The sequence below is a fragment of the Oncorhynchus keta genome, chromosome 35, assembly GCF_023373465.1.
Source record: "Oncorhynchus keta strain PuntledgeMale-10-30-2019 chromosome 35, Oket_V2, whole genome shotgun sequence".
Classification (NCBI taxonomy): Eukaryota; Metazoa; Chordata; class Actinopteri; order Salmoniformes; family Salmonidae; genus Oncorhynchus; species Oncorhynchus keta.
The window spans coordinates 58629323-58639008 of record NC_068455.1 but is presented as its reverse complement, the minus strand read 5'-3'; the positions used below and the strand labels follow the sequence as shown (position 1 = coordinate 58639008).

The 9686-nt window shown below is 39.9% G+C and overlaps 1 long non-coding RNA gene across 1 annotated transcript; it reads right to left on the bottom strand.

Annotated features, from left to right (window-relative positions):
- Nucleotides 1-744: 744 nt before the first annotated feature.
- On the bottom strand, nucleotides 745-9234 carry LOC118368758 (uncharacterized). The gene is made up of 3 exons (XR_004822422.2): nucleotides 9177-9234; nucleotides 6973-7036; nucleotides 745-2006 (listed from the first exon to the last, which is right to left on the bottom strand). It is a non-coding gene; the product is annotated as an uncharacterized LOC118368758 (long non-coding RNA).
- Nucleotides 9235-9686: the final 452 nt, after the last annotated feature.

Below are 9686 nucleotides of genomic sequence, written 5' to 3'. Positions count from 1 at the left end.
AGAACTCCAAACATCTGGACAGAGACAGATTGACAGACGTGGGACACTGTATAAACCCTGAGAAATCTGCTAACAGGCTGTTCGGTCAACATGTGGGACATGCTGGGCTATAAAACTGGACAAAAAGTGATCTTCAAACACCTGACAGCATCGGCAGGTGTTTATGTGGTCATCATTTTTCTCGTAGTATACTATTTTGAATTTCAGATTCACCTGCAATGCTCCTGTTCACCTGATAGAAGCTCTTGGCATTGTGGTACCTACTTAGCGTTACCAACTTTGATCATTTTTTTCATGATTCTCTTTGTCGATAAACATTTCAGAAGAATCCTTCGATTTACATGCAAATGCGAGCGTGAGTGTAAACTCAGAGGTCATTTCTGCGCGGCACTGTTCAAATTCCTCTTCAAGGCGGCTGCAACAGGGTTACTCTGGGTTGCCTCTGTTCTCATCAATGGGTTCTGGTACACATGCTGCCTAAATTACAGCTCTAGAGCACTTACCTGCAAGAAAAGCAGTGAGCTCAATTTGACAGAAAAAGCAACCATAGCTGACCTAAAAAATGATTCAGAGGTATTTGGCTTGCTGGTGGTGCTCGGAATTGTAGGGCTGTTGACCCTGTCTGTATTGCCTTGGAATGAGTTCTGCTGTCGAAAGTCTTCTCACAGGGCTCAGTTTGAGAAGAATGTTTTGGAACAGGCGGAGATTCATATGGAGGATAAACTCGAGAGAATAGCTAAGGCGTATGTGGTTCAAGGCGCAATAAGTGATCTGGAGTCAATTTCTGAAGTAACATATGAAGATGAGACGAAACAAAATGTGGTGGTCAACATTAAAAAAGATTGGGACAAAATATCAGACTTTGCTTTGCATCTGATCAACTCTTTATCTGATGAAAGTACTGGAGAAACAACAAGTGAAGTCTCACTGGGACATTTGACTATCAACTAATAACATTGGTCAATCAAGAACTTTGAGCCTCTGGGCCTCTCAAATTAAACATTTACACCTAGTAAACAGTAGATACAGTAGTTATACACCTATTCAGTCCCTATGAAGAATCATGCTGCATATTGGTAGCCTATACATACATGTCATGTATTCTAGAATACATTGAACTAACATATGTGTATTTTGATTGTCTTTAGATAATTATTTTTTCCGGTTTGTGTTTAAAGGGGGGTTTATCATGTTAACTTCATATTCAGACTCTGATACTTTGTCATTTTTACCATTTATTTATTTGACATGGAATGGTAATGTTTGTCATTGAAATGTTGTTGTGATGCAATGTACAGATTATATAGTGTCTTTATAGTGTGCTATATGAAAGCCTGTATGTAAATATTCACATTTAAATGGTGTATTTGAAAAGTAAATCTTAACATTGTGTAATAAAAAAAGACAAATAAAATAGAATATATAGGTAATGTGCTGAAATATACTGTATGAAAGCCTGGATATACATTTTCAAATTAAAATGGTGTATTTGAACAAGTAAATCTTATTTTGAAAAAAAAAAAAAAAAACAATTTTTTTTGCCAGAGAGAACTTTCATTGTGGCATTCAGGAAGTCCCTTTAAAGCACACTACTCAATATAAGAGTCTAACTTCATATTTCTACCGCTTGTGATGTGAGCTCCTTATGCAAATGAGGGCCACATATCTGGACATCTAAAACAACGTTCATTTCACTCAATCTGCTGAAGAGGGCTTCTGTTTGCTTGGGAACTAACAAAGAGAAACAGACACACATATGGGACCTCTTTATCACTCTCTCCCTATGCCCAGATCCATGCGCCTGCCATATGGGAGTGGATGAGAAGAGTGAGAGGAGGGAAGCAGCACCTAATGGATATTCAGTCTCATTCCCAAACGCAGCTGAAGAAATCATGTTTCCTCTCGTCTCTAGCTCGCTCTCTAGGGCTCGTAGAAGTGAAGGTCACGTTCAACATCTGCTTGAAGAGTCTTGTTAGTGCATTTGCTTTATTTTGCCTTGACTGGATCTGCCAGGGTATTGCAAGAGGGTGAGGGTCAGGGAACATTGAAAATTAGACAATTGCGCCATAAAATAATGCATGTTTCTGCATGTGAACAGGTAATACAGTCCAATACAGGCTGCACACACCCCAGTGAGCAACATTTGGCATGGGATGTCATAATGATGTCATTTTCTGGTTGAAAGCTGTTTTCGGGTTGAAGAGATTCCAGTTTACAACCACAAGAAAAGAAAAACAATTATTGGCAATAAAAAAAAAATCAGTGTAGGCTTGGCCCTAAACTAGGTGCCCTCTGTCGTCTCTGGCTGCATGGCTCAAGACTTTTAGGGGCTAGTTAACCCTCTCCCTGTTGTTGGGCCAAAATGTATCTCTCTCTCACAGTATCCAGCAGACTGACTATTGCAATGTTCGAAAGTGATGCTAATCGCATCCATGTTCGGTACCTATCTGAAACTTGTCCTCTGAAGAGAACTTAGATGTCATTTATACAATTATGACCTCGTATGACCTCTGTGGTTACTTGTAGTTGTTCAGAATGAACCCTGACGACACTGTATGCAAGGATCTCTTTTGTCCTCTCAGGAATGCTGTCGTCTCTCTACTGCTCCCATCCCACCCCCTCAGCTCATCACACATAGATGTGACCGCCTCCCTAGAGGACGTTGGCTGGTTCGATCTGATTGGATACCTTCGTTTTATTACCTTTGGTTTGGTCTGTGGATTGGTCAACATTTGCTTTTGAACATAAACAAGTTAGATCTGGTATAAATGCAATGAAAGTATTTTCTTTTCTCTTTTGTCCTGCTACGCACTCTACGCAAATGTTGTATGAGAAATTCTCATTTCCGAGGCTACTAGGCCTCTGGCCTAACAGGCATCTCTTTGTTAATGTTCTGCAATGTAACCAACCGTAAGATCTGTATGCCTAGATTGTGAATGCTATGTTAGTGTCAGTATTTCCTTGTAAGTTAAGCTGTATGCCTTGTATGTAATTTTACAATGTAAATAAATCTATTTGACTTTAGTATTCCACTCTCAGGCCAATTGTTGCTAGTCAACGTCAACTTATTGCCTAATGCTTGCATATTTTAATCATCTTGGAGTCAGATAATTCATTTAATAGACTTTGTTAATGAAGAAATTGCATAGTCTTGTCACGGGTCGCATGTGAGGTATATATGCAGTGCCTTCAGACAGTAGTCACACACCTTGACTTTTCCCACATTTCGTTGTGTTACAGCCGGAATGTAAAATTGATTAAATTGAGATTTGTCACTGGCCTACACACAATACCCCATAATGTCAAAGTAGAATTATATTTTAAGATTAGTTTTCGAATGAATAAAAAATTAACGGCTGTAATGTCTTGCGTCAATATTTATTCAACACCTTTGTTATGGAAAAAAAACAAGTTCAGGAGTAAACACTTGCTTAACAAATCACATTATAAGTTGCATGGACTCACAGAGTGCAAAGATAGTGTTTAACATCATCTTTTTGGAATGACTACCTCTTCTCTTTACCCGACACATACCGATAATTGTAAGGCCCCTCAGTCGAGCAGTGAATTTCAAACACAGACTAGGGAGGTTTTCCAATGCCTCGCAAAAAAGTGCTCCTATTGGTAGATGGGTAAAAATAAATTAAATAAATAATAAATTAAAAAAGGCATTGAATATCCCTTTGAGTATGGTGAAGTTATTAATTACACTTTGGATGGTGTATCAATACACCCAGTAACTACAAAGATACAGGCGTCTTTCATAACTCAGTTGCTGGAGAGTAAGGAAACCGCTTAGGGATTTCACCATGAGGCCAATGGTGACTTTAAAACAGTTACAGAGTTTAATGGCTGTGATAGGAGACAACTGAGGATGGATCAACATTGTAGTTTCTCCACAATACAACCTGATTGACCGAGTGAAAAGAAGGAAGCCTGTACAGAATAAAAATATATCACAAAACATGCATCCTGTTTGCAACAAGCCACTAAAGTAATAAAACAGAACAATGAGACAGATGTTTCACTGGATGTATAATTGTGAAGCATCGTTTCCACTCACTACCAAATATGGAGAAGATGGAACGTGATGATTTTGACCCACATTCTGCTAATTTTCTCATGAATGAAATATTTGATCTCAATCCAGTTTTGTTCTCAAAACTAAAATCTCTTATGAACAGAGAGGACTATACTTTGTAGGCTTTAACCTTAGCCAAAGTTAAAAAGAAATGTGGAAGGAGTGCAAAGGCTAATTGAGTTACTGCACATGCGCACTTCACAGAGTAGGCAATCCATAACAGAAATATGCAAATGCATGCTTAGAACACACCAATAGGATCTTGCTAGCTTGTACTTGGCTCTACCCACCCCTCCTTGCGTGTTTTGCCCAGTATGACTAATTTGTTCCCATTTGAAACTAGAGGCTGTGGTCGATCTTGGTTTAGTTGACTACTCTCCATATTTCAAGTATAGTGGTGGTTGCACCATGTTATGGGTATGCTTGTAATCGTGAAGGACAGGGGAGGTTTTCAGGGGAAAAAAGTAATGGAATGGAGCTAAACACATCCTAGAGGAAACCCTTTTTCAGTCTGCTTCCCACCAGCCACTGGAAGATTAATTCACCTTTCAGCAGGACAATAACCTAAAACATAAGGCCAAATCTACACTGGAGTTGATTACCAAAAAGACAGTGAATGTTCCTGAGTGGCCGAGTTACAGTTTTGACTTAAATCCACTTGAAAATCCATGGCAAGATCTGAAAATAGTTGCCTATCAATGATCAACAACTCATTTGACAGAGCTTGAAGAATTCTGAATATAATAATAGGCAAATGTTGTACAATCCAGGTGTGAAAAGCTCTTAGAGATTTACCCAGAATACACAGCTGTAATCGCTGCCAAAGGTGCTTCTACAAAGTATTAACTCAGTAAATGAGATATTTCCTTTTCAATACATTTGCAAAAATGTCTAAAAACATGTTTTCACATTGTCCTTCGTGTGTATCGTGTGTAGATGGGTGATTTTTTTTTAATGTATTTAATCCATTTTGAATTCAGGCTGTAAAATAACAACATGTGGAGTAAGTCAAGGGGGTATGAATACTTTCTGGCAATGTATAACATACATATGCGAAATATTACTGCACTACCCCAGCATACGACCTGACCAGGATGTCACAAAACATCAGGCGGATGTCTTTTCAACCAATTTTGCACACAACCAGGATGCCATTTTACTTATATATACAGCCACAGTAACCATCCCCTAAACCCAATTTCATAGACATGGGTTAGAGATAAAGTTGGAAAGTGCCAAGGGGCTAATTCTCACTCACTCATAATGATGTGCTCCAGCCAGGCTAGAGGGTTGTGACTAGAGAAGTACAGCTACGACAGGAAGTGACCTTTCATAGCAGGTTCGGAGAGCATTTTAGCCAATCCTAACCCTTTTCCCAACCCAAGTCTCCTAATCTGCCACGTTAATGATCCTAACCTGCTGAGTAAATTCTCCTAACCAACTACTAAAAGTCACTTCTGTTCGTAGCTGTACTCGCTCTAGTCAGAACCAAGCTAGAGCTCTGGAAGCCATTAGAGTTCGGCCTTCAGCAGAAGGTACAGTAAATGTTCAGCAGGTGAGGAACTCTAAGGCTGGGAGGCATGGTGTGGGTATTATTATAATGCTGCTGAGGATATGAGAAAAAAAAAAAGACTTCTACACAAATAGCTGCTCGAAAACATTATCTATCGTGGTTAGGGATATTGTAAAAGTTTAGGTTACTTCTTATCAACTCTAGAGATAGCAAAAATAAATGTACATAGCTTTGATTGTAGTCTGTGTTCTATGTTCTGGATGTTATTATTATTAGCTGAAGTATTTCATTTTCTTTTGCGGCTTGGGTCTGAGAAAAGCGATTTACAAATGAAATGAATTATTATTTTGAGAGAGCCTTAGAGAGCCTTTTTATGTCTCTATTTGGTTTGGTCAGGGTGTGATTTGGGTGGGCATTCTATGTGTTGTATTTCTTTGTGTTTGGCAGAGTGTGGTTCCCAATCAGAGGCAGCTGTCTATCATTGTCTCTGATTGGGAATCATACTTAGGTAGCCTTTTTCCCCCACAACCTCAAACAGTCACACTCCAAACTCCCTCTTGGCCATAGTGGAGTTTGGAGTGTGACTGTTTGAGGTTGTGGACAGGTGTCTTTTATACTGATAACAAGTTCAAACAGGTGCCATTAATACAGGTAACGAGTGAAGGACAGAGGAGCCTCTTGAAGAAGTTACAGGTCTGTGAGAGCCAGAAATCTTGCTTGTTTGTAGGCAACCAAATACTTATTTTCCACCATAACTTTAAAATAAATTCATAAACAATCCTACAATGTGATTTTCTGGATTTCTTTTCCTAATTTTGTCTGTCATAGTTGAAGTGTACCTATGATGAAAATTACAGGCCTCTCATCTTTTTAAGTGGGAGAACTTGCACAATTGCTGGCTGACTAAATACTTTTTTGCACCACTGTATGTTGTGTGGATCTTGTCCTTGTATTGTTGCTGTTGAGCCCTACGAGGCTGCACGTTTCGTTGGTGCTCGCGGTCTTGTTTTTCTGGTTATCATTAAAGAATATGATTAACCTACCCCACGGTCTAATTCCACCAACGCTGATCGTTACACCGTCAAATCAAAGGCACTCCTTCGATATAAAGTTGTTTTTGACGTAAATGAAAAACGTGTCAGTTTGTCACTTTCACGAGGTTGGAGTAATAACATGTTCAACTACTTAAGACATTGGTTAGAATCTAGGTTGTGCCTTAAGATTGAGAAAAATATACAACTTAAGGAATCATTTTTCACTTCTCTCATTGACTTCCCAAAACACAAACTCCAAGCCTGGTCTGTTTGGTCTGTTTCGTAAGTGTTCCCGGAGGTCTCACGATGTTGTGCCTGAGGGTTTAGAAACTATGTGGTAGTACCTTCCTGTTTCTTTTGGCATCAAGTTGCTTTCTCCTGAACACAGCCCAGGGGTAGTTCCAGCACCTTAGGATGGGAAGTGGTATAAAGTTCAATGGAATTTAACAGATGTGAGCAAACATAAATAATGCATAGGGTGAATCTAAATGTTTTCAAAACAGACCCCCAGTTAAGCTTGTTAAGGGAGTAACTTTCTTTAATGGAAAAAAAAAGTAATCGAAAACCAGATGTTTTTGGCTTTGTTATTGTGAAACATCAATTCTGGTCTTCATTTTGACAGTTTGTTGCAAAAGTATTCACCCCCTTTGGAATTTTTCCTATTTTGTTGCCTTACAACCTGGAATTAACATTTATTTTTGAGGGGTTTATATCATTTGATTTACACAACATGCCTACCACTTTGAAGATGCAAAATATTTATTGTGAAACAAACAAGAATTAAGACAAAAAACTGAAAACTTGAGCATGCGTAACTATTCACCCCTCCCCCCATACTTTTTCGAGCCACCTTCTGCAGCAATTACAGCTGGAAGTCTCTTGGGTTATGTCTCTATAAGCTTGGCACATCTAGTCACTGGGATTTCTGCCCATTATTCAAGGAAAAACTGCTTCAGCTTCTTCAAGTTGGATGGGTTCCGCTGGTGTACAGCAATCTTTAAGTCATACCACAGATTCTCAATTGGATTGAGGTCTGGGCTTTGACTAGGCCATTCCAAGAAATTTAATTTTTTCCCCTTAAACCACTCGAGTGTTGCTTTAGCAGTATGCTTAGTGTCATTGTCCTGCTGGAAAGTGAACCTCTGTCCCAGTCTCAAATCTCTGGAAGACTAAAACAGGTTTCCCTCAAGAATTTCCCTGTATTTAGCGCTATCCATCATTCCTTCAATTCTGACCAGTTTCCCAGTCCCTGCCGATGAAAAACATCCCCACAGCATGTTGCTGCCATCACCATACTTCATTGTGGGTATGGTGTTCTCGGGGTGATGAAAGGTGCTGGGTTTGCGCCAGACATGGCGTTTTCCTTGATGTGGCCAGAGTACATTCTTCCATATGTTTGGGGAGTCTCCCACATGCCTTTTGGCGAACACCAAACGTGTTTGCTTATTTTGTAAGCAATGGCTTTTTTCTGGACACTCTTCCGTAAAGCCCAGCTCTGTGGAGTGCACGGCTTAAAGTGGTCCTATAAACAGATACTCCAATCTTCGCTGTGGAGCTTTGCAGGTCCTTCAGGGTTATCTTTGGCCTCTGATTAATACCCTCCTTGCCTGGTCCGTGGGTTTTGGTGGGCGACCCTCTCTTGGCAGGTTTGCTGTGGTGTCATATTCTTTCCTATTTTTTAATAACAGATTTAATGGTGCTCCGTGGGATGTTCAAATTTTCACACAATTTTTTAATTACCAACCCTGATCTGTACTTCTCCACAACTTTGTCCTTGACCTGTTTGGAGAGCTCCTTGGTCTTCATGGTGCCGCTTGCTTGGGGGGGTGCCGCTTGCTTGGGGGGGTGCCGCTTGCTTGGGGGGTGCCGCTTGCTTGGGGGTGTTGCAGACTCTGGGGCCTTTCAGAACAGGTGTATAGACTGAAAGATCATGTGACACTTAAATAAAGTCCACCTGTGTGCAATCTAACTAATTATGTGACTCCTGAAGGTAATTGGTTGCACCAGATCTTATTTAGGGGCTTCATAGCAAAGGGGGTGAATACGTATGCACACACCACCTTTTTTTTAAAGTTTTTTTTTCTTCACTTCACCAATTTGGACTATATTGTTTATGTCCATTACATGAAATTCAAATAAAATCAATTCAAATTACAGGTTGTAATGCAACAAAATAGGGAAAATGCCAAGGGGGATGAATACTTTTGCAAGGCACTGTATATTGGTCTATTAGTTAGCTCTTTTTGCCCCTAGCGGTTCAACTCTACCATTGAAATCCTCTACGCCATCTCAAGGGAGGGTTTTGGTATAAAATACACTCCCTTGTAGATGTGCTGTGTGGTACCACCTCGAGTTACTCTACAGTATGAGGATTATACGCATATATTCGTAGCTACATCCATCCTAACAAGAAATAGATGGAAAAGGTGGTCATGTGAAGTTGTTGTATTTTTCCCCAACCACTATGACTGATTAGTGGTGCAGTTCACTAAGACAGTTGGCTCATAGTTCAACGATTGTGACATCTAATCCCACATGGGGCACATACCTTCTTTTTTCAAATCCTTTCTTCACAATATTCATCCCGTGCCCACACACTTCTTATTCTGAAAAGTGAAAGTAAACCTGTAAGAGGGGTCACCCTGGTAGTAGTTGTAGGTTTTTATACAGTACCTAAAACCAATCTGAGTTAATTTGACCATTGGAAAAAGAGCTACTGCATAAATACTGCAATGCGGGTTGGATTGAATTGAGCCCCTAATCTTCATTTTCAAGGCGATGATTGCACTCTTCCTGTCAACACATTAATGCAATAAATGTGATGGGGTATTCTAATATACACCACAAGTGACAATAGATGTCAGGAATATGGCGTCTTACCACTGAGTTAACTATCCAGAGACAGATTTGCTTGCGATGTACATACCTTTATTATCAGAGTGTGCCAGTGGGCTTCTGGTAAGTATGCTTTAGGGAGAAAGTGTTGGGACAAGGTACAACTAGGTTTACCCACCCCCAAAAGGAATATTTATGAGCAATACCCCCCCCAACTACAACT